Source organism: Rhinoderma darwinii, chromosome 10 (genome assembly GCF_050947455.1).
Source record: "Rhinoderma darwinii isolate aRhiDar2 chromosome 10, aRhiDar2.hap1, whole genome shotgun sequence".
Classification (NCBI taxonomy): Eukaryota; Metazoa; Chordata; class Amphibia; order Anura; family Rhinodermatidae; genus Rhinoderma; species Rhinoderma darwinii.
This window is the reverse complement of record NC_134696.1, coordinates 5,510,233-5,534,711: the sequence shown is the minus strand read 5'-3', so window position 1 is coordinate 5,534,711 and position 24,479 is coordinate 5,510,233. Positions and strand designations below refer to the sequence as shown.

At 46.8% G+C, this 24,479-nt stretch overlaps 1 protein-coding gene across 8 annotated transcripts in view; it reads right to left on the bottom strand.

Moving 5' to 3' along the window:
* The window catches only part of PKNOX2 (PBX/knotted 1 homeobox 2), a 311,562-nt gene that overhangs the window by 101,693 nt on the left and 185,390 nt on the right, over positions 1-24,479 (bottom strand). For 6 of the 8 annotated variants that reach the window (XM_075839218.1, XM_075839224.1, XM_075839221.1 and 3 more), the window contains exon 4: positions 17,302-17,409. The exons of the other annotated variants lie outside the window; for them this stretch is intronic. The gene's annotated coding sequence lies outside the window, so the exon portion shown is untranslated. The remainder of the gene's footprint in view (positions 1-17,301; positions 17,410-24,479) is intronic. 8 annotated transcript variants of the gene reach the window in all.

Below are 24,479 nucleotides of genomic sequence, written 5' to 3'. Positions count from 1 at the left end.
CTCTGTGGAGTGACGCTTCTCTCTATGGCGTGTTCTGTGGAGTGACGCTTCTCTATATGACGTGTTCTGTGGAGTGACGCTTCTCTATGTGACGTGTTCTGTGGAGTGACGCTTCTCTATATGACGTGTTCTGTGGAGTGACGCTTCTCTATGTGACGTGTTCTGTGGAGTGCCGCTTCTCTATGTGACGTGTTCTGTGGAGTGACGCTTCTCTATATGACGTGTTCTGCGCAGTGACACTTCTCTGTGACGTGTTCTGTGGAGTGACGCTTCTCTATATGACGTGTTCTGTGGAGTGACGCTTCTCTATGTGACGTGTTCTGTGGAGTGACGCTTCTCTATATGACGTGTTCTGTGGAGTGACGCTTCTCTATGTGACGTGTTCTGTGGAGTGACGCTTCTCTATATGATGTGTTCTGTGGAGTGACGCTTCTCTATATGACGTGTTCTGCGGAGTGACGCTTCTCTATGTGACGTGTTCTGCGGAGTGACGCTTCTCTATATGACGTGTTCTGTGGAGTGACGCTTCTCTATATAATGTGTTCTGTGGAGTGACGCTTCTCTATGTGACGTGTTCTGTGGAGTGACGCTTCTCTATGTGACGTGCTCTGTGGAGTGACGCTTCTCTCTATGGCGTGTTCTGGGGAGTGACGCTTCTCTATATGACGTGTTCTGTGGAGTGACTGCTCTATATGACGTGTTCTGTGGAGTGACGCTTCTCTATGTGACGTGTTCTGTGGAGTGACGCTTCTCTATATGACGTGTTCTGTGGAGTGACGCTTCTCTATGTGACGTGTTCTGTGGAGTGCCGCTTCTCTATGTGACGTGTTCTGTGGAGTGACGCTTCTCTATATGACGTGTTCTGCGCAGTGACACTTCTCTGTGACGTGTTCTGTGGAGTGACGCTTCTCTATATGACGTGTTCTGTGGAGTGACGCTTCTCTATGTGACGTGTTCTGTGGAGTGACGCTTCTCCATATGACGTGTTCTGTGGAGTGACGCTTCTCTATGTGACGTGTTCTGTGGAGTGACGCTTCTCTATATGACGTGTTCTGTGGAGTGACGCTTCTCTATATGACGTGTTCTGTGGAGTGACGCTTCTCTATGTGACGTGTTCTGTGGAGTGACGCTTCTCTATATGACGTGTTCTGTGGAGTGACGCTCCTCTATGTGACGTGTTCCGTGCAGTGACACTTCTCTGTGACGTGTTCTGTGGAGTGACGCTTCTCTATGTGGCATGTTCTGTGGAGTGACGCTTCTCTATATGACATGTTCTGTGGAGTGACACTTCTCTATGACGTGTTCTCTGGAGTGACGCTTCTCTATGTGACGTGTTCTGTGGAGTGACGCTTCTCTATATGACATGTTCTGTGGAGTGACGCTTCTCTATGTGACGTGTTCTGTGGAGTGACGCTTCTCTGTGACGTGTTCTGTGGAGTGACGCTTCTCTATGTGGCATGTTCTGTGGAGTGACGCTTCTCTATATGACATGTTCTGTGGAGTGACGCTTCTCTATGTGACGTGTTCTGTGGAGTGACACTTTTCTATATGACGTGTTCTGTGGAGTGACGCTTCTCTATGTGACGTGTTCTGTGGAGTGACGCTTCTCTATATGACGTGTTCTGTGGAGTAACGCTTCTCTATATGTCGTGTTCTGTGGAGTGACGCTTCTCTATATGGCGTGTTCTGTGGAGTGACGCTTCTCTATGTGACGTGTTCTGTGGGGTGACGCATCTCTATATGACGTGTTCTGTGGAGTGACGCTTCTCTATATGATGTGTTCTGTGGAGTGACGCTTCTCTATATGACGTGTTCTGTGGAGTGACGCTTCTCTATATGGCGTGTTCTGTGGAGTGACGCTTCTCTATGTGACGTGTTCTGTGGGGTGACGCTTCTCTATATGACGTGTTCTGTGGAGTGACGCTTCTCTATGTGACGTGTTCTGTGGAGTGACGTTTCTCTATATGGCGTGTTCTGTGGAGTGACGCTTCTCTATGTGACGTGTTCTGTGGAGTGACGCTTCTCTATATGACGTGTTCTGTGGAGTGACGCTTCTCTATATGACGTGCTCTGTGGAGTGACGCTTCTCTATGTGACGTGTTCTGTGGAGTGACGCTTCTCTATGTGACGTGTTCTGTGGAGTGACGCTTCTCTATATGACGTGTTCTGTGGAGTGACGCTTCTCTATGTGACGTGTTCTGTGCAGTGACACTTCTCTGTGACGTGTTCTGTGGAGTGACGCTTCTCTATGTGGCATGTTCTGTGGAGTGACGCTTCTCTATATGACGTGTTCTGTGGAGTGGCGCTTCTCTATGTGACGTGTTCTGTGGAGTGCCGCTTCTCTATGTGACGTGTTCTGCGGAGTGACGCTTCTCTATGTGACGTGTTCTGCGGAGTGACGCTTCTCTATATGACGTGTTCTGTGGAGTGACGCTTCTGTATATGACGTGTTCTGCGCAGTGACACTTCTCTGTGACGTGTTTTGCGGAGTGACGCTTCTCTATATGACGTGTTCTGTGGAGTGACGCTTCTCTATATGACGTGTTCTGTGGAGTGACGCTTCTCTATATGACGTGTTCTGTGGAGTGACGCTTCTCTATATGACGTGTTCTGTGGAGTGACGCTTCTCTATATGACGTGTTCTGTGGAGTGACGCTTCTCTATATGATGTGTTCTGTGGAGTGACGCTTCTCTATATGACGTGTTCTGTGGAGTGACGCTTCTCTATATGACGTGTTCTGTGGAGTGACGCTTCTCTATATGACGTGTTCTGTGGAGTGACGCTTCTCTATATGACGTGTTCTGTGGAGTGACGCTTCTCTATATGACGTGTTCTGTGGAGTGACGCTTCTCTATGTGACGTGTTCTGTGGAGTGACGCTTCTCTATATGACGTGTTCTGTGGAGTGACGCTTCTCTATGTGACGTGTTCTGTGCAGTGACACTTCTCTGTGACGTGTTCTGTGGAGTGACGCTTCTCTATGTGGCATGTTCTGTGGAGTGACGCTTCTCTATATGACATGTTCTGTGGAGTGACGCTTCTCTATGTGACGTGTTCTGTGGAGTGACACTTCTCTATGACGTGTTCTCTGGAGTGACGCTTCTCTATGTGACGTGTTCTGTGGAGTGACGCTTCTCTATATGACATGTTCTGTGGAGTGACGCTTCTCTATGTGACGTGTTCTGTGGAGTGACGCTTCTCTATATGACGTGTTCTGTGGAGTGACGCTTCTCTATATGACGTGTTCTGTGGAGTGACGCTTCTCTATATGACGTGTTCTGTGGAGTGACGCTTCTCTATGTGACGTGTTCTGTGGAGTGACGCTTCTCTATATGATGTGTTCTGTGGAGTGACGCTTCTCTATATGACGTGTTCTGTGGAGTGACGCTTCTCTATGTGACGTGTTCTGTGGAGTGACGCTTCTCTATATGACGTGTTCTGTGGAGTGACGCTTCTCTATGTGACGTGTTCTGTGCAGTGACACTTCTCTGTGACGTGTTCTCTGTAGTGACTCTTCTCTATGTGACGTGTTCTGTGGAGTGACGCTTCTCTATATGACATGTTCTGTGGAGTGACGCTTCTCTATGTGACGTGTTCTGTGGAGTGACGCTTCTCTATATGATGTGTTCTGTTGAGTGACGCTTCTCTATATGACATGTTCTGTGGAGTGACGCTTCTCTATGTGACGTGTTCTGTGGAGTGACGCTTCTCTATGTGACGTGTTCTGTGGAGTGACGCTTCTCTATGTGACGTGTTCTGTGGAGTGACGCTTCTCTATGTGACGTGTTCTGTGGAGTGACGCTTCTCTATGTGACGTGTTCTGTGGAGTGACTCTGCTCTATATGACGTGTTCTGTGGAGTGACGCTTCTCTATATGACGTGTTCTGTGGAGTGACGCTTCTCTATATGACGTGTTCTGTGTAGTGACGCTTCTCTATATGACGTGTTCTGTGGAGTGACGCTTCTCTATATGATGTGTTCTGTGGAGTGACGCTTCTCTATATGACGTGTTCTGTGGAGTGACGCTTCTCTATATGACGTGTTCTGTGGAGTGACGCTTCTCTATATGACGTGTTCTGTGGAGTGACGCTTCTCTATATGACGTGTTCTGTGGAGTGACGCTTCTCTATGTGACTTGTTCTGTGGAGTGACGCTTCTCTATGTGACGTGTTCTGTGGAGTGACTGCTCTATATGACGTGTTCTGTGGAGTGACGCTTCTCTATGTGACGTGTTCTGTGGAGTGACGCTTCTCTATCTGGCGTGTTCTGTGGAGTGACGCTTCTCTATATGACGTGTTCTGTGCAGTGACACTTCTCTATATGACGTGTTCTGTGGAGTGACGTGTTCTGTGGAGTGACGCTCCTCTATCTGGCGTGTTCTGTGGAGTGACGCTTCTCTATATGACGTGTTCTGTGGAGTGACGCTTCTCTATATGACGTGTTCTGTGGAGTGACGCTTCTCTATGTGACGTGTTCTGTGGAGTGACGCTTCTCTATATGACTGTTCTGTGGAGTGACGCTTCTCTATATGACTGTTCTGTGGAGTGACGCTTCTCTATATGACGTGTTCTGTGAAGTGACGCTTCTCTATGTGATGTGTTCTGTGGAGTGACGCTTCTCTATGTGACGTGTTCTGTGGAGTGACGCTTCTCTATGTGACGTGTTCTGTGGAGTGACGTTTCTCTCTATGGCGTGTTCTGGGGAGTGACGCTTCTCTATATGACGTGTTCTGTGGAGTGACGCTTCTCTATATGATGTGTTCTGTGGAGTGACGCTTCTCTATATGACGTGTTCTGTGGAGTGACGCTTCTCTATATGACGTGTTCTGTGGAGTGACGCTTCTCTATGTGACGTGTTCTGTGGAGTGACGCTTCTCTATATGACGTGTTCTGTGGAGTGACGCTTCTCTATGTGACGTGTTCTGTGCAGTGACACTTCTCTGTGACGTGTTCTCTGTAGTGACTCTTCTCTATGTGACGTGTTCTGTGGAGTGACGCTTCTCTATATGACATGTTCTGTGGAGTGACGCTTCTCTATGTGACGTGTTCTGTGGAGTGACGCTTCTCTATATGATGTGTTCTGTTGAGTGACGCTTCTCTATATGACATGTTCTGTGGAGTGACGCTTCTCTATGTGACGTGTTCTGTGGAGTGACGCTTCTCTATGTGACGTGTTCTGTGGAGTGACGCTTCTCTATGTGACGTGTTCTGTGGAGTGACGCTTCTCTATGTGACGTGTTCTGTGGAGTGACGCTTCTCTATGTGACGTGTTCTGTGGAGTGACGCTTCTCTATATGACGTGTTCTGTGGAGTGACGCTTCTCTATATGACGTGTTCTGTGGAGTGACGCTTCTCTATATGACGTGTTCTGTGGAGTGACGCTTCTCTATGTGACGTGTTCTGTGGAGTGACGCTTCTCTATATGACGTGTTCTGTGGAGTGACGCTTCTCTATATGACGTGTTCTGTGGAGTGACGCTTCTCTATATGACGTGTTCTGTGGAGTGACGCTTCTCTATATGACGTGTTCTGTGGAGTGACGCTTCTCTATGTGACTTGTTCTGTGGAGTGACGCTTCTCTATGTGACGTGTTCTGTGGAGTGACTGCTCTATATGACGTGTTCTGTGGAGTGACGCTTCTCTATGTGACGTGTTCTGTGGAGTGACGCTTCTCTATCTGGCGTGTTCTGTGGAGTGACGCTTCTCTATATGACGTGTTCTGTGCAGTGACACTTCTCTATATGACGTGTTCTGTGGAGTGACGTGTTCTGTGGAGTGACGCTCCTCTATCTGGCGTGTTCTGTGGAGTGACGCTTCTCTATATGACGTGTTCTGTGAAGTGACGCTTCTCTATGTGATGTGTTCTGTGGAGTGACGCTTCTCTATATGACGTGTTCTGTGGAGTGACGCTTCTCTATGTGACGTGTTCTGTGGAGTGACGTTTCTCTCTATGGCGTGTTCTGGGGAGTGACGCTTCTCTATATGACGTGTTCTGTGGAGTGACGCTTCTCTATATGATGTGTTCTGTGGAGTGACGCTTCTCTATATGACGTGTTCTGTGGAGTGACGCTTCTCTATATGACGTGTTCTGTGGAGTGACGCTTCTCTATGTGACGTGTTCTGTGGAGTGACGCTTCTCTATATGACGTGTTCTGTGGAGTGACGCTTCTCTATATGACGTGTTCTGTGGAGTGACGCTTCTCTATGTGGCGTGTTCTGTGGAGTGACGCTCCTCTATGTGACGTGTTCTGTGGAGTGACGCTTCTCTATATGACGTGTTCTGTGGAGGGACGCTCCTCTATGTGACGTGTTCTGTGGAGTGACGCTTCTCTATATGGCGTGTTCTGTGGAGTGACGCTTCTCTATATGACGTGTTCTGTGCAGTGACGCTTCTCTATATGACGTGTTCTGTGGAGTGATGCTTCTCTATATGACGTGTCCTGTGGAGTGACGCTTCTCTATATGACGTGTTCTGTGGAGTGACGCTTCTCTATTTGACGTGTTCTGTGGAGTGACGCTTCTCTATGTGACGTGTTCTGTGGAGTGACGCTTCTCTACGTGACGTGTTCTGTGGAGTGACGCTTCTCTATGTGACGTGTTCTGTGGAGTGACGCTTCTCTATGTGACGTGTTCTGTGGAGTGACGCTTCTCTATGTGACGTGTTCTGTGGAGTGACGCTTCTCTATGTGACATGTTCTGTGGAGTGACGCTTCTCTATGTGACGTGTTCTGTGGAGTGACGCTTCTCTATATGACGTGTTCTGTGGAGTGACGCTTCTCTAAATGACGTGTTCTGTGGAGTGACGCTTCTCTATATGACGTGTTCTGTGGAGTGACGCTTCTCTATGTGACGTGTTCTGTGGAGTGACGCTTCTCTATGTGACGTGTTCTGTGGAGTGACGCTTCTCTATATGACGTGTTCTGTGGAGTGACGCTTCTCTATGACGTGTTCTGTGGAGTGACACTTCTCTATATGACGTGTTCTGTGGAGTGACGCTTCTCTATGTGACGTGTTCTGTGAAGTGACGCTTCTCTATGTGACGTGTTCTGTGGAGTGACGCTTCTCTATGTGACGTGTTCTGTGGAGTGACGCTTCTCTATGACGTGTTCTGTGGAGTGACGCTTCTCTATATGACGTGTTCTGTGGAGTGACGCTTCTCTATGTGACGTGTTCTGTGAAGTGACGCTTCTCTATGTGACGTGTTCTGTGGAGTGACGCTTCTCTATATGACGTGTTCTGTGGAGTGACGCTTCTCTATATGACGTGTTCTGTGGAGTGACGCTTCTCTATGTGACGTGTTCTGTGGAGTGACGCTTCTCTATATGACGTGTTCTGTGGAGTGACGCTTCTCTATATGACGTGTTCTGTGGAGTGACGCTTCTCTATGTGGCGTGTTCTGTGGAGTGACGCTCCTCTATGTGACGTGTTCTGTGGAGTGACGCTTCTCTATATGACGTGTTCTGTGGAGGGACGCTCCTCTATGTGACGTGTTCTGTGGAGTGACGCTTCTCTATATGGCGTGTTCTGTGGAGTGACGCTTCTCTATATGACGTGTTCTGTGCAGTGACGCTTCTCTATATGACGTGTTCTGTGGAGTGATGCTTCTCTATATGACGTGTCCTGTGGAGTGACGCTTCTCTATATGACGTGTTCTGTGGAGTGACGCTTCTCTATTTGACGTGTTCTGTGGAGTGACGCTTCTCTATGTGACGTGTTCTGTGGAGTGACGCTTCTCTACGTGACGTGTTCTGTGGAGTGACGCTTCTCTATGTGACGTGTTCTGTGGAGTGACGCTTCTCTATGTGACGTGTTCTGTGGAGTGACGCTTCTCTATGTGACGTGTTCTGTGGAGTGACGCTTCTCTATGACGTGTTCTGTGGAGTGACGCTTCTCTATATGACGTGTTCTGTGGAGTGACGCTTCTCTATGTGACGTGTTCTGTGAAGTGACGCTTCTCTATGTGACGTGTTCTGTGGAGTGACGCTTCTCTATATGACGTGTTCTGTGGAGTGACGCTTCTCTATATGACGTGTTCTGTGGAGTGACGCTCCTCTATATGACGTGTTCTGTGGAGTAACGCTTCTCTATGTGACGTGTTCTGTGGAGTGACGCTTCTCTATATGACGTGTTCTGTGGAGTGACGCTTCTCTATGTGACGTGTTCTGTGGAGTGACGCTTCTCTATGTGACGTGTTCTGTGGAGTGACGCTTCTCTATATGACGTGTTCTGTGGAGTGACTCTGCTCTATATGACGTGTTCTGTGGAGTGACGCTTCTCTATATGACGTGTTCTGTGGAGTGACGCTTCTCTATATGACGTGTTCTGTGGAGTGACGCTTCTCTATATGACGTGTTCTGTGCAGTGACACTTCTCTATATGACGTGTTCTGTGGAGTGACACTTCTCTATGTGACGTGTTCTGTGGAGTGACGCTTCTCTATCTGGCGTGTTCTGTGGAGTGACGCTTCTCTATATGACGTGTTCTTTGCAGTGACACTTCTCTATATGACGTGTTCTGTGGAGTGACGTGTTCTGTGGAGTGACGCTCCTCTATCTGGCGTGTTCTGTGGAGTGACGCTTCTCTATATGACGTGTTCTGTGGAGTGACGCTTCTCTATATGACGTGTTCTGTGGAGTGACGCTTCTCTATGTGACGTGTTCTGTGGAGTGACGCTTCTCTATATGACGTGTTCTGTGGAGTGACGCTTCTCTATATGACGTGTTCTGTGGAGTGACGCTTCTCTATATGACGTGTTCTGTGGAGTGACGCTTCTCTATGTGACGTGTTCTGTGGAGTGACGCTTCTCTATGTGACGTGTTCTGTGGAGTGACGCTTCTCTATGTGACGTGTTCTGTGGAGTGACGCTTCTCTATCTGGCGTGTTCTGTGGAGTGACGCTTCTCCATATGACGTGTTCTGTGCAGTGACACTTCTCTATATGACGTGTTCTGTGGAGTGACGTGTTCTGTGGAGTGACGCTCCTCTATCTGGCGTGTTCTGTGGAGTGACGCTTCTCTATATGACGTGTTCTGTGGAGAGACGCTTCTCTATATGACGTGTTCTGTGGAGTGACGCTTCTCTATGTGACGTGTTCTGTGGAGTGACGCTTCTCTATATGACTGTTCTGTGGAGTGACGCTTCTCTATATGACTGTTCTGTGGAGTGACGCTTCTCTATATGACGTGTTCTGTGGAGTGACGCTTCTCTATATGACGTGTTCTGTGGAGTGACGCTTCTCTATATGACGTGTTCTGTGGAGTGACGCTTCTCTATGTGACGTGTTCTGTGGAGTGACGCTTCTCTATATGACGTGTTCTGTGGAGTGACGCTTCTCTATGTGGCGTGTTCTGTGGAGTGACACTCCTCTATATGACGTGTTCTGTGGAGTGACGCTTCTCTATGTGACGTGTTCTGTGGAGTGACGCTTCTCTATGTGACGTGTTCTGTGGAGTGACGCTTCTCTATATGGCGTGTTCTGTGGAGTGACGCTTCTCTATATGACGTGTTCTGTGGAGTGACGCTTCTCTATATGACGTGTTCTGTGGAGTGACGCTTCTCTATATGACGTGTTCTGTGGAGTGACGCTTCTCTATATGACGTGTTCTGTGGAGTGACGCTTCTCTATATGACGGGTTCTGTGGAGTGACGCTTCTCTATATGACGTGTTCTGTGCAGTGACGCTTCTCTATATGACGTATTCTGTGGAGTGACGCTTCTCTATATGACGTGTTCTGTGGAGTGACGCTTCTCTATGTGACGTGTTCTGTGGAGTGACGCTTCTCTATGTGACGTGTTCTGTGGAGTGACGCTTCTCTATATGACGTGTTCTGTGGAATGACGCTTCTCTATCTGGCGTGTTCTGTGGAGTGACGCTTCTCTATGTGACGTGTTCTGTGGAGTGACGCTTCTCTATATGACGTGTTCTGTGGAGTGACGCTTCTCTATATGACGTGTTCTGTGGAGTGACGCTTCTCTATGTGACGTGTTCTGTGGAGTGACGCTCCTCTATGTGACGTGTTCTGTGGAGTGACGCTTCTCTATGTGACGTGTTCTGTGGATTGACGCTTCTCTATATGACGTGTTCTGTGGAGTGACGCTTCTCTATGTGACGTGTTCTGTGGAGTGACGCTTCTCTATGTGACGTGTTCTGTGGAGTGACGCTTCTCTATATGACGTGTTCTGTGGAGTGACTCTGCTCTATATGACGTGTTCTGTGGAGTGACGCTTCTCTATATGACGTGTTCTGTGGAGTGACGCTTCTCTATATGACGTGTTCTGTGGAGTGACGCTTCTCTATATGACGTGTTCTGTGGAGTGACGCTTCTCTATATGATGTGTTCTGTGGAGTGACGCTTCTCTATATGACGTGTTCTGTGGAGTGACGCTTCTCTATATGACGTGTTCTGTGGAGTGACGCTTCTCTATATGACGTGTTCTGTGGAGAGACGCTTCTCTATATGACGTGTTCTGTGGAGTGACGCTTCTCTATGTGACGTGTTCTGTGGAGTGACTGCTCTATATGACGTGTTCTGTGGAGTGACGCTTCTCTATGTGACGTGTTCTGTGGAGTGACGCTTCTCTATCTGGCGTGTTCTGTGGAGTGACGCTTCTCTATATGACGTGTTCTGTGCAGTGACACTTCTCTATATGACGTGTTCTGTGGAGTGACGTGTTCTGTGGAGTGACGCTCCTCTATCTGGCGTGTTCTGTGGAGTGACGCTTCTCTATATGACGTGTTCTGTGGAGTGACGCTTCTCTATATGACGTGTTCTGTGGAGTGACGCTTCTCTATGTGACGTGTTCTGTGGAGTGACGCTTCTCTATATGACTGTTCTGTGGAGTGACGCTTCTCTATATGACTGTTCTGTGGAGTGACGCTTCTCTATATGACTGTTCTGTGGAGTGACGCTTCTCTATATGACTGTTCTGTGGAGTGACGCTTCTCTATATGACTGTTCTGTGGAGTGACGCTTCTCTATATGACGTGTTCTGTGGAGTGACGCTTCTCTATATGACGTGTTCTGTGGAGTGACGCTTCTCTATATGACGTGTTCTGTGGAGTGACGCTTCTCTATATGACGTGTTCTGTGGAGTGACGCTTCTCTGTGACGTGTTCTGTGGAGTGACGCTTCTCTATGTGACGTGTTCTGTGGAGTGACTGCTCTATATGACGTGTTCTGTGGAGTGACGCTTCTCTATGTGACGTGTTCTGTGGAGTGACGCTTCTCTATCTGGCGTGTTCTGTGGAGTGACGCTTCTCTATATGACGTGTTCTGTGCAGTGACACTTCTCTATATGACGTGTTCTGTGGAGTGACGTGTTCTGTGGAGTGACGCTCCTCTATCTGGCGTGTTCTGTGGAGTGACGCTTCTCTATATGACGTGTTCTGTGGAGTGACGCTTCTCTATATGACGTGTTCTGTGGAGTGACGCTTCTCTATGTGACGTGTTCTGTGGAGTGACGCTTCTCTATATGACTGTTCTGTGGAGTGACGCTTCTCTATGTGATGTGTTCTGTGGAGTGACGCTTCTCTATATGATGTGTTCTGTGGAGTGACGCTTCTCTATATGACGTGTTCTGTGGAGTGACGCTTCTCTATATGACGTGTTCTGTGGAGTGACGCTTCTCTATGTGACGTGTTCTGTGGAGTGACGCTTCTCTATATGACGTGTTCTGTGGAGTGACGCTTCTCTATATGACGTGTTCTGTGGAGTGACGCTTCTCTATGTGGCGTGTTCTGTGGAGTGACGCTTCTCTATATGACGTGTTCTGTGGAGTGACGCTTCTCTATATGACGTGTTCTGTGGAGTGACGCTTCTCTATGTGGCATGTTCTGTGGAGTGACGCTTCTCTATAGGACATGTTCTGTGCAGTGACACTTCTCTATATGACGTGTTCTGTGGAGTGACGCTTCTCTATATGATGTGTTCTGTGGAGTGACGCTTCTCTATATGACGTGTTCTGTGGAGTGACGCTTCTCTATATGACGTGTTCTGTGGAGTGACGCTTCTCTATGTGACGTGTTCTGTGGAGTGACGCTTCTCTATATGACGTGTTCTGTGGAGTGACGCTTCTCTATATGACGTGTTCTGTGGAGTGACGCTTCTCTATGTGGCGTGTTCTGTGGAGTGACGCTCCTCTATGTGACGTGTTCTGTGGAGTGACGCTTCTCTATATGACGTGTTCTGTGGAGTGACGCTCCTCTATGTGACGTGTTCTGTGGAGTGACGCTTCTCTATGTGATGTGTTCTGTGGAGTGACGCTTCTCTATATGGCGTGTTCTGTGGAGTGACGCTTCTCTATCTGGCGTGTTCTGTGGAGTGACGCTTCTCTATATGACGTGTTCTGTGCAGTGACACTTCTCTATATGACGTGTTCTGTGGAGTGACGTGTTCTGTGGAGTGACGCTCCTCTATCTGGCGTGTTCTGTGGAGTGACGCTTCTCTATATGACGTGTTCTGTGGAGTGACGCTTCTCTATGTGACGTGTCCTGTGGAGTGACGCTTCTCTATATGACTGTTCTGTGGAGTGACGCTTCTCTATATGACTTTTCTGTGGAGTGACGCTTCTCTATATGACGTGTTCTGTGGAGTGACGCTTCTCTATATGACGTGTTCTGTGGAGTGACGCTTCTCTATATGACGTGTTCTGTGGAGTGACGCTTCTCTATATGGCGTGTTCTGTGGAGTGACGCTCCTCTATGTGACGTGTTCTGTGGAGTGACGCTTCTCTATGTGACGTGTTCTGTGGAGTGACGCTTCTCTATATGACGTGTTCTGTGGAGTGACGCTTCTCTATATGACGTGTTCTGTGGAGTGACGCTTCCCTATATGACGTGTTCTGTGGAGTGACGCTTCTCTATGTGGCGTGTTCTGTGGAGTGACGCTCCTCTATGTGACGTGTTCTGTGGAGTGACGCTTCTCTATGTGACGTGTTCTGTGGAGTGACGCTTCTCTATATGACGTGTTCTGTGGAGTGACGCTTCTCTATCTGACGTGTTCTGTGGAGTGACGCTTCTCTATATGACGTGTTCTGTGGAGTGACGCTTCTCTATGTGACGTGTTCTGTGGAGTGACGCTTCTCTATGTGACGTGTTCTGTGGAGTGACGCTTCTCTATATGACGTGTTCTGTGGAATGACGCTTCTCTATCTGGCGTGTTCTGTGGAGTGACGCTTCTCTATATAACGTGTTCTGTGGAGTGACGCTCCTCTATCTGGCGTGTTCTGTGGAGTGACGCTTCTCTATATGACGTGTTCTGTGGAGTGACGCTTCTCTATATGACGTGTTCTGTGGAGTGACGCTTCTCTATATGACGTGTTCTGTGGAGTGACGCTTCTCTATGTGACGTGTTCTGTGGAGTGACGCTTCTCTATATGGCGTGTTCTGTGGAGTGACGCTCCTCTATGTGACGTGTTCTGTGGAGTGACGCTTCTCTATATGACGTGTTCTGTGGAGTGACGCTTCTCTATGTGACGTGTTCTGTGGAGTGACGCTTCTCTATATGGCGTGTTCTGTGGAGTGACGCTCCTCTATGTGACGTGTTCTGTGGAGTGACGCTTCTCTATGTGACGTGTTCTGTGAAGTGACGCTTCTCTATATGACGTGTTCTGTGGAGTGACGCTTCTCTATGTGACGTGTTCTGTGGAGTGACGCTTCTCTATGTGACGTGTTCTGTGAAGTGACGCTTCTCTATCTGGCGGTCTGATGATGAGTCAGAGTTTTGTGAATGCCAGGAGAATATATATATATACAAACACACACACACACACACACACACACACACACACACACATACTGTACACATATATATATATATATAAAGCAAACCTTGTTCTCTGCAGAAAACAACAATACACGTGACACAGACACTTTGAGCAGCGGAGCCCATACACATGTTCTCATCTACTTTGTTAATTTCATGGCATTTAATCACAACAATCTTCAGAGTCAATGCAGGGAGAGAGAACGCTAATGTTACGGAGGTCCTCAGACCGCACAAGCCAAAAGATTTCCTTCAATAATTCCAGTGAGCGTCTTAAAAAAGAAACACTAAAAAACACCTTGAACCAAACACGTCCCTGTGTAAACAAGTGACAGCAAGGACCAGCAGCTGAGACTCCGGGACCAGCAGCTGAGACTCCGGGACCAGCAGCTGAGACTCCTATAGATCTGTAGTATCATCTACGTAACTTTCGGGTAAGAATACACAACTATAGGTAGTATGTAATGAAACGCGTCAGTACAAGATACATTGCACATGGCTCCATGGATGTGGACAGACATTGGGTCTGGAGCAGGGCTCAGAAACCTACCGTACGTGTGCCGCGGCCAGCATGTGGGACCAGTCTGCCTGGCACGCCGAGTGCTCTCAAGCCTAAACCTAGCCCAACACCCCCACCCCCATGGCTTGATTAATGGCTCCAGCGTGCCCCAACGTCACTGGTTTCTTCAGGGAGAGGGCTTGCATGAGATTTCAGCAAATAACTCAGCTTGTGTTATACGAGTTTCATGTTGGCTTGGCGCACAGAACTTCATCTTTTTTTAAATGGGCACGCCGTACAAGAAAGGTTGCCTAGCCCTGGTCCGGAGGATACATTCCGCCTCTGCTTTTGGGTTATTGGTCGATATCTTCTGACGCAATGTCCAGGGATCCCATTGTACGTTGTTCCATATTTGTGTCGGAACAAAAGTATTACAAAAAGTGGCTATTACCTAACCAGCCAGACTAGAGCAGCAGCCTATACATATAGGACAATATATAGCAGTTTTGCCTCGTCCTCAGTTATCACTTATATTATACTCCAAAGCTGCATTAAAGTGCATCATTTTTGGACGCCAAATCTTGGAGTATACTGTACATACTTCCGATTTTGTTAAATCTGCACCGATTTCTAAACCGTGAGGTTGAACCTAGGCTTTAAAAGGGTCGCCTTATACGGACACCCCCTTTCAGTTTGAAGCCAACATGGCGATCAGCCGATCGCCACGGGTCCCGCACCCGTCACCGTTGGCAAACAGCTGATTTTGCCTGGGGAAGCTGTGGCCAGTCAGATAATTGACAGTCCATATAATACATGAATGGCTTGAGGACTTCAGGAGCCGCTCTTAGGGTAAGTTCACACAGAGCGGATACCCTGCATAAAAGGTACACAGCGTATCTGGCCAGGCAGCCGCAGGGAATTCCGGACAAAAACCAAATCAAATTGTGGTGCAGTTTTTCGGCTGGAATGTCCACTGTGAAAAAAAGAAGAGAAAAATAAATAAAGTGATTGGCTGCAGCGGTCACATGGGATGAAACGTCATCCCAGGAGGCCGGCCTGGACAAAAAAAGCAAAGAATTCTGGGTACTTATAAGTTGTTCTTTTTTCAGAGCTGCCATTTTTGCAGCAGAATCGCAGCTTTTCTGCCGCAAAAAGCGCAACATCTGCTGCAAGTTTGACCTCCTCATTGAATTCAATGGGGAAAACCCGCAACAAAAAAGCAGCGATTACGCAAATACAGTTGACACGCTGCGGATTAAAATAACGTACCGCAGGTCAATTTCTGAGCGTTTTTTCCACGTATCATTTGCGCAGCGTGTGGACGAGTTTTGTTCACATCCGCTCTGCTGCTAATGTATTATGCTGCGGATGTTCCGCAAAAAAAAAATACGTTAACCTAAATACTGCAGATTTACCGCAATGTGTGAACTGACCCTTACAAAGCAGCTCTCCGCTCTGGCTTATAGTGGGGCCCCCTCTATAGAATCCATATGACCTGAAAGGATACTGAGGTTGTTTTCATGTGATGCATTCAAAGTCTAATGACAAAGTTTGGATTTTCCTTCGTTCTATTTCTTATAAGACAAATGATGATCACTGGAGTGAAACTGGTCCCTTATCGATCAAAAGGGGCATTGACCTCTCAGTTGTTCTTTGGGAGGTGAAGCTTGAAGAACGGGCCTTAGTTAAAATGTGGTCAGCGGGGTCGTACGTTCCCCTTGTACGCAGATAAGAGGCTCTTTATAATCCAAAGAGAAAGGCACTTTGCATATTAGACGACGTCGTATGTTTAGGTTCCCCGGAAAGTCATTAGACGGGTGTAGATGAATCGGAGAAACGCTGATAACGCAGAACTCTCGCTTCAGAGATACGGCCGGCGAATTTAAATGTACGGATCTTCTTTTGGTCTTAGAATGAACCCGTGATCTGATCGTAACAATAACGATGGCGCGAGGACATGGACAGGAAGCTTATTTCAATAGTTCCTTCACGTTTCAGTTCTGATCATATTTTACATATATATCAAGTGCTACAAAAATAATAGAAATCACAGGTAATACATGAAGCGTCCTCCGAGGCCCCATGCACATGACCGTAAGATCGCCGGCAATTACGGGCCCATTCGTTTCAGACACCTCCCTGTATATCTACGGGAAGGAGTCCGTGCCATAGAAACTTTCCCCAAAAAATAGAACATGTCCTATTTTTTTATTTTATGGACGGTGCTCCCATACTTTATAATGGGAACACGGACCGTAAAAACGGGCACATTCGTGTGCATGGGGCCTTACACAGCCAAGTAAACGAGCGCCGATCAAGGAAACAACTTGTTGATCGGTGCTCGTTTGCTCCTGTCACACGGAGCTATGGATGGGGACGAGCGCTTGTTACTACGGTCCCTCGTCCCCATACATTTCTATCATGTCAGCAGCGCGTCTCCCTGTTTACACACCAAGATGAGCTGCCGACAACGATAATATTTCATGCTGCATAAAAAATACGATCAGCCGATGAACAAGCGTTTGCTCGTTCATCGACTGATCGTTGCCCTGTTTACACAGGACAATGATCAGGATCGAAGGTTCATATGATCGCTCATTGCCCGATAATTGGCCCGTGTAAAAGGGCCTTAACTGTGGCTAGTTTTTTGGTTCAGTTCTTTTTTGGTGCACTTTCATCGTGAGAGGCGTTCTGACAAATAGATGAGGGTTCTAAGCTATGATGGATTTTTATGCTTCGTTTCTCGAGGGGTGGACATAGTTGAAACTCAAAGGGACTGCACAGATTTTGAATAACATGGCGACTTCACCACACCTGTTCATGAGTTGTGTCAGGTACTGCAGCTCCGCTCCACTGGAGTAAATAAGCCTGAGCTGCAATACCACACACAACCTGTGGAAAGGTGTGGCACTGTGTTTGAAAGAAAGTCGCCATGTTTTCTAAATAGATCAACTTGACCAATCAAACCTATGACATTTCCCTCAAAAGGTAAAATGAACATGGCGTTGCTGGTGAATTAATTTGTAAAATTTTGCTTTGTACCGTGCAGAGTGTCGCTGGAAGCAGAAGATCTGGGGATGTTTCCTGTAAACTTCTAAGTCGTTTGGGAGATGATGGAAGTGGACTCCCAGATTATCCCAGATTATGCACCTATCAAGACAAAAACGACAATGGCTCTTAATAACGTAGACCCGTGCATCAGTGTCTGCAGTGAATCCATGTAATATGTCAAATGCAAACATAACCCGCTAAAGGAAATATAAATCCAGAGTAAAATTTACTTGGCATTTAATATTTCCCTACGTAAAGAATTACATTTATTCAAATGTATTCAAGGTCATAAACTTAATATAGCTTATAACGTGTGATCGGATAAATATAAATGTGTTCCACAGCAAAGAAAACGCTTTTTAAAACGGAAGCTGGCCCAGCGATCAGCTGATCACCGCGGGTCTGTCTTCTCGATCACCGGTTGATCGCCGGGGAAGCCGAGTCGGGTCATACATTTCCCCTGCAGAGGCCGGCCATGTAATGCATAGACTGGGTCCAGAGCGGCTTTACGTCCTGCTTTATAGAGGGGGTTCCGAGCAGGAAGATCCCTTTTCTATGACATCCATATGCCCTAAAAAAGCCTATGGACAGGGATTGTGATGGGATAATCCCTTTAAGCCTGCAGCTGATACTAAGGATTTTACATTGGGCGATTATCGGGCAGATAATTAGTTCATATAAAGCTCGTTGCCGATAATTGCGCTGTGTGAACGGGGCAGCGATCAGCAGATGAACGAGCAAACGCTGGTTCATCTGCTGATCGTATCGTTTTAAAAAAGTTAAATATTCTGGTGTGTAAACAGGCAGACGCGCTGCCGACATGATAAAAATGGATGGGGACGAGCGATCGGAGTAACGACCGCTCGTCCCCATCCATAGCTCCGTGTGACAGGAGCGAACGAGCGCCGATCAATGATGTCTTGTTGATCAGCGCTCGCTGGACCGACCAATTATGGGCCGGTGTAATAGGGGCTTTAGTCAATAATAGAATAAGGATGACACATCGAGGATCAGTGTGGGAAAGACAGACCACAGAAGTTCAAGTGTACTGTAAGCCACTTATTCAGTTCTCTGAGAAGGATGTGTGGGCATCACTTCTTGAGAAGAAGCCTGTAGGTGGCACTGCTAGAATGTCGGCACCACTTAGGCTGACTGACAGAATCACCACCAGCATGTGTGAACGAGCAGCTTATCTGAACTCTTAATAAAAAAACGTCTGAAAATACGGAGCTGTTTTCAAGGGAAAACAGCTCTTTTTTTTTTTTTTAGCAACTCACATTTTTCACGGCCATTTTTGGAGCTGTTTTTCTATGGAGTCAATGAAGTGACGGCTCAAGAAGTGACATACACTTCGTGGGCGTTTTTTTACGCGGATGTTTTTCAAAACGGCCACGTAAAAAAACGCCCCGTCGAAACAGAACGCCGTTTTTTTTTCAATGGGCAGATTTTTGTAGCATTCTGCTTCCAATTTTTCGGCCTGAAAAATGGACGAAAATAAGCTGTGTGAACATACCCTAATGGGGACTGTACGATGGGCGCACAGTGCCAGTCACTAACTACCCGTGTGCATCTTGCAGATGCTTGTATCATGACATTGGCACTTTGAAGAGCAATTCCATTGATAAAAGACTATCGTAAATTTATTAAGAATGTATAATTATTTTTTTACATTTATTTGCTCCTGCTCCACCTTAAGGACATTCCATTAACTGAAAGAAGAACGGCAAAGAAGAGGAGAGGTGACTTGCTCAATCTGCTACATCACCCATGAACCACTGACAACACTCCGACAGGTTTTCTCAAGCAGTGATATGTTTTTTTGAATCCGTGCACTTCAGGAAACGTTTAGATGGGTACGTTTGTCACGGAGTCCCCGCATTACGTGACTCCTGAGAATTAAGGTGTCAGGATCTACAGATAATACAGCAGAGGCTGCCCCTATAGTCGGCACACAGAGTTGTGGACACACGATAATGAACAGCTGTATTGTTTTGGCGCTTTAACCGCAATAACCCTTACGTAAGATGGGTATAAAACACTGGTATAAATCAAACAGAAAAGAGTCCAGAGCAAACACCTTGTGGCACCTGCTACTTTATAGGTACAAGTAGAGCCGGGCAATTATCCCGATTAATTCAACATGTAACCTCGATTTACGATTATTTAGACCACACCCCCTTTTACATGCCACGCCCCTTATTTGCATGCTACGCACCTTATTTGCATGCTACGCACCTTATTTGCATGCCACGCCCCTTATTTGCATGCTACGCACCTTATTTGCATGCTACGCCATTAAATTAATATTTATCCCCTGAGCCTGCTGTATACTACTGTATATATAATATACCCCCTGACAATATTTATCCCCTGAGCCTGCTGTATACTACTGTATATATAATATACCCCCTGACAATATTTATCCCCTGAGCCTGCTGTATACTACTGTATATATAATATACCCCCTGACACGGCTCCCTGCTCTACCATTGGATTCAACTGTATCTGCACCCTGAAGATGCAGATACAGTTTAAATCTGTAAAATATAATTGATAAAACCAAAATTCGCAAAATGACGTAGATCAATTGGGCTGATTTTCGATTTCGATTATTTTTCGATTAATTGCCCAGCCATAGATATAAGGCCCCATTCACACGAGCGTGAATCACGTCCGTCTGCTGTGCGTTGAAACAAAGCACGGCACACGGACCCATTGATTTCAATGGGGCCTTTCACACATGCGTGATTTTTCACGCAGCGAGAGTCCGTTGCGTGAAACTCACTGCATGTCCTATATTGGTGCGTTATCACACACCTACGCGCCCATTGAAGTGTTCTGTGCGTGATTTGCGCATCAATTCAATTGAAAATAATAATAATTACAAAAACACTGCATAACGCAACACACACGGACCAGATTCACACGCGTTTTTCATGCGCTTGAACCGGATACGCTCGTGTGAATGGGGCCTAAGGTAGATTACCTGCGTTGTGTCCCACTATACAATGGATAGCATAATTAGCTGTTGCTTATAACTTTAGATGTTAAAGCATTAATAGTAAGAGATTTAGCAGTTACCGTTGCGCCATTCGCCACTGCGCCAAACAAGCCCAGACCAGCAGCCACATGTTCTGTGGAACGAGTATGGTCTTCAGAATGGAAATCCCTCACTGCTCTTCAAAAAACACCAAACGTTATTACATCAATAAAAATCACGAACGTTTCCAGGACCATTAGTACTCATTATGACCACATGAAAAGTTTCCACAAACAGACGAACGCCAGTCACAGCCGTGGCCCAAGCAAAAAAACATTGGCAGTCAATTCAATGAGCTCGGGGCTTGGAGTTGCCTCTTCTGGCAGGGTCCCGGTGGAGCTCATTTTCTACACAGACCTCTGAAGGTGACGACTTGAAGACTGAAGCCATAGCAAACTCCTCGGTTGCCAGGAGCTGAATGAGGTCAGCGTACGCAGCGCGGTGTCAGGAGGTCTGCGCGCTGTATACAGGCTCAGGATGCAGACGTTTGGCTTTGTGCGATCCCTCCCCAGTGAAAGCAAAGCTGCTGAAACCGGCAACGTAACAACGCGCTGTCAACACGTTACAAATGATCATCCCCTGGCAAAGGTTTCCCATTCAGCTCCACTACATATACCACAGAAATAACCAACACTAAAATCGGACGATTCTGCCCGTAATGTAGCGTTACTAATAATTACACCGGAATTCACCCGCGATTAGCATAAAACTTCATTCCCAGATTTACCGCTACCAATAGTCACATTCCCAGGATCACTGCTACATAACCTCCCCTAACTCACGCCATACCACAAATAACATACGATACCGCGCCCTCCTACCCCCCGGTGCACACGACCTATTTTCAGACGTAATTAAGGGTTTTTTCTCCTCGAATTACGCCTGAAAAGACGGCTCCATTACGCCCGCAAACATCTGCCCATTGCCTGCAATTGGTCTTACGGTGTTATGTTCAGACAAGGCGTAATTTTACGCGTCGCTGTCAAAAGACGGCGCGTAAAAAGACGCCCGTGTCAAAGAAGTGCAGGACACTTCTTGGGACGTTTTTGGAGCCGTTTTTCATTGACTCCAATGAAAAACAGCTCCAATTACGTCCGTAAAAGACACCGCGAAAAACGCGATTACATGCAAAAACTTCTGAAATTCAGGAGCTGTTTTCGCCTGAAAACAGCTCCGTAATTTCAGACGTATTTTGCGTTTGCGTGTGAACATACCCCTATTCCGGTAAATACCTCTATCACGTTTGCTCCGGAAATGTTCCTCTTTTGGAACGGATTCAACGCAACTCTCAAAATATTCTTTCAGGTTCCTCACTGCATATTAGGACACATTTGGGTTTCTAAATTTGTATGTTCAGTGAATTTTTAAGGTAATGTATAATAAATGGATCAGTCACACAGTGAATTCTAATTAGGCTATGTTCACACTGAGTTTTTTTGCAGGCGGAATTTCTGCCTCAAAATTCCGTTTGGAAGTTTCAGCCAGATTTTCCTCTCCCTGCACGCCGATTTTCGCTGCGTTTTTCGCCTGCGGCCATTGAGAGCCGTGGGCATATTACGCAGCGAAATACGCTTTCTCTGCCTCCCATTGAAGTCAATGGGAGGTCAGAGGCAGGAACGCCCGAAGATAGGGCATGTCGCTTCTTTCTCCCGCGAGGCGGTTTTACCGCTCGCGGGAGAAAACCGCCCCCGCCTCCCATTGAAAACATTTTCGGGCCGTTTTTGATGAGTTTTTTGCGCAGTTTCCGCATCAAAAAACTCGTAAAAAAACTCTGTATGAACATAGCCTAAGTGTCCTTCTGAAATGTACGGGGGTACGTCACAGTCCCATAATAACAACTACATACCATACCATTAACTCAGGATAACCCCTAGATACCACACTACTCACTCAGGATTACTAATCCATACCTCAACCTCAGGATAACCCATAGATACCACACTACTCACTCAGGATTACTAATCCATACCTCACCCTCAGGATAACCCCTGGATACCACACTACTCACTCAGGATTACTAATCCATACCTCACCCTCAGGATAACCCCTGGATACCACACTACTCACTCAGGATTACTAATCCATACCTCAACCTCAGGATAACCCCTAGATACCATACTACTCACTCAGGATTACTAATCCATACCTCCCCCTCAGCATAACCCCTAGATACAATATTACTCACTCAGGATTACTAATCCATACCTCACCCTCAGGATAACCCCTGGATACCACACTACTCACTCAGGATTACTAATCCATACCTCACCCTCAGGATAACCCCTGGATACCACACTATTCACTCAGGATTACTAATCCATACCTCAACCTCAGGATAACCCCTAGATACCACACTACTCACTCAGGATTACTAATCCATACCTCACCCTCAGGATAACCCCTGGATACCACACTACTCACTCAGGATTACTAATCCATACCTCACCCTCAGGATAACCCCTGGATACCACACTATTCACTCAGGATTACTAATCCATACCTCAACCTCAGGATAACCCCTAGATACCACACTACTCACTCAGGATTACTAATCCATACCTCAACCTCAGGATAACCCCTAGATACCATACTACTCACTCAGGATTACTAATCCATACCTCACCCTCACGATAACCCCTAGATACCACACTACTCACTCAGGATTACTAATCCATACCTCACCCTCAGGATAACCCCTAGATACCACACTACTCACTCAGGATTACTAATCCATATCTCCCCCTCAGGATAACCCCTAGATACCACACTACTCACTCAGGATTACTAATCCATACCTCAACCTCAGGATAACCCCTAGATACCATACTACTCACTCAGGATTACTAATCCATACCTCAACCTCAGGATAACCCCTAGATACCACAGTACTCACTCAGGATCACTAATCCATACCTCACCCTCAGGATAACCCCTAGATACCATACTACTCACTCAGGATTACTAATCCATATCTCACCCTCAGGATAACCCCTAGATACCACACTACTCACTCAGGATTACTAATCCATACCTCACCCTCAGGATAACCCCTAGATACCACAGTACTCACTCAGGATTACTAATCCATACCTCACCCTCAGGATAACCCCTGGATACCACACTACTCACTCAGGATTACTAATCCATACCTCACCCTCAGGATAACCCCTGGATACCACACTACTCACTCAGGATTACTAATCCATACCTCAAACTCAGGATAACCCCTAGATACCACACTACTCACTCAGGATTACTAATCCATACCTCAACCTCAGGATAACCCATAGATACCATACTACTCACTCAGGATTACTAATCCATACCTCAACCTCAGGATACCCCTAGATACCATACTACTCACTCAGGATTACTAATCCATACCTCAACCTCAGGATAACCCCTAGATACCACACTACTCACTCAGGATTACTAATCCATACCTCAACCTCAGGATAACCCCTAGATACCATACTACTCACTCAGGATTACTAATCCATATCTCACCCTCAGGATAACCCCTAGATACCACACTACTCACTCAGGATTACTAATCCATACCTCAACCTCAGGATAACCCCTAGATACCATACTACTCACTCAGGATTACTAATCCATACCTCAACCTCAGGATAACCCCTAGATACCATACTACTCACTCAGGATTACTAATCCATACCTCAACCTCAGGATAACCCCTAGATACCACAGTACTCACTCAGGATTACTAATCCATACCTCAACCTCAGGATAACCCCTAGATACCATACTACTCACTCAGGATTACTAATCCATATCTCACCCTCAGGATAACCCCTGGATACCACACTACTCACTCAGGATTACTAATCCATACCTCAACCTCAGGATAACCCCTAGATACCACAGTACTCACTCAGGATTACTAATCCATACATCCCCCTCAGGATAACCCCTAGATACCACACTACTCACTCAGGATTACTAATCCATACCTCAACCTCAGGATAACCCCTAGATACCACAGTACTCACTCAGGATTACTAATCCATACCTCACCCTCAGGATGACCCCTGGATACCACACTACTCACTCAGGATTACTAATCCATACCTCACCCTCAGGATAACCCCTGGATACCACACTACTC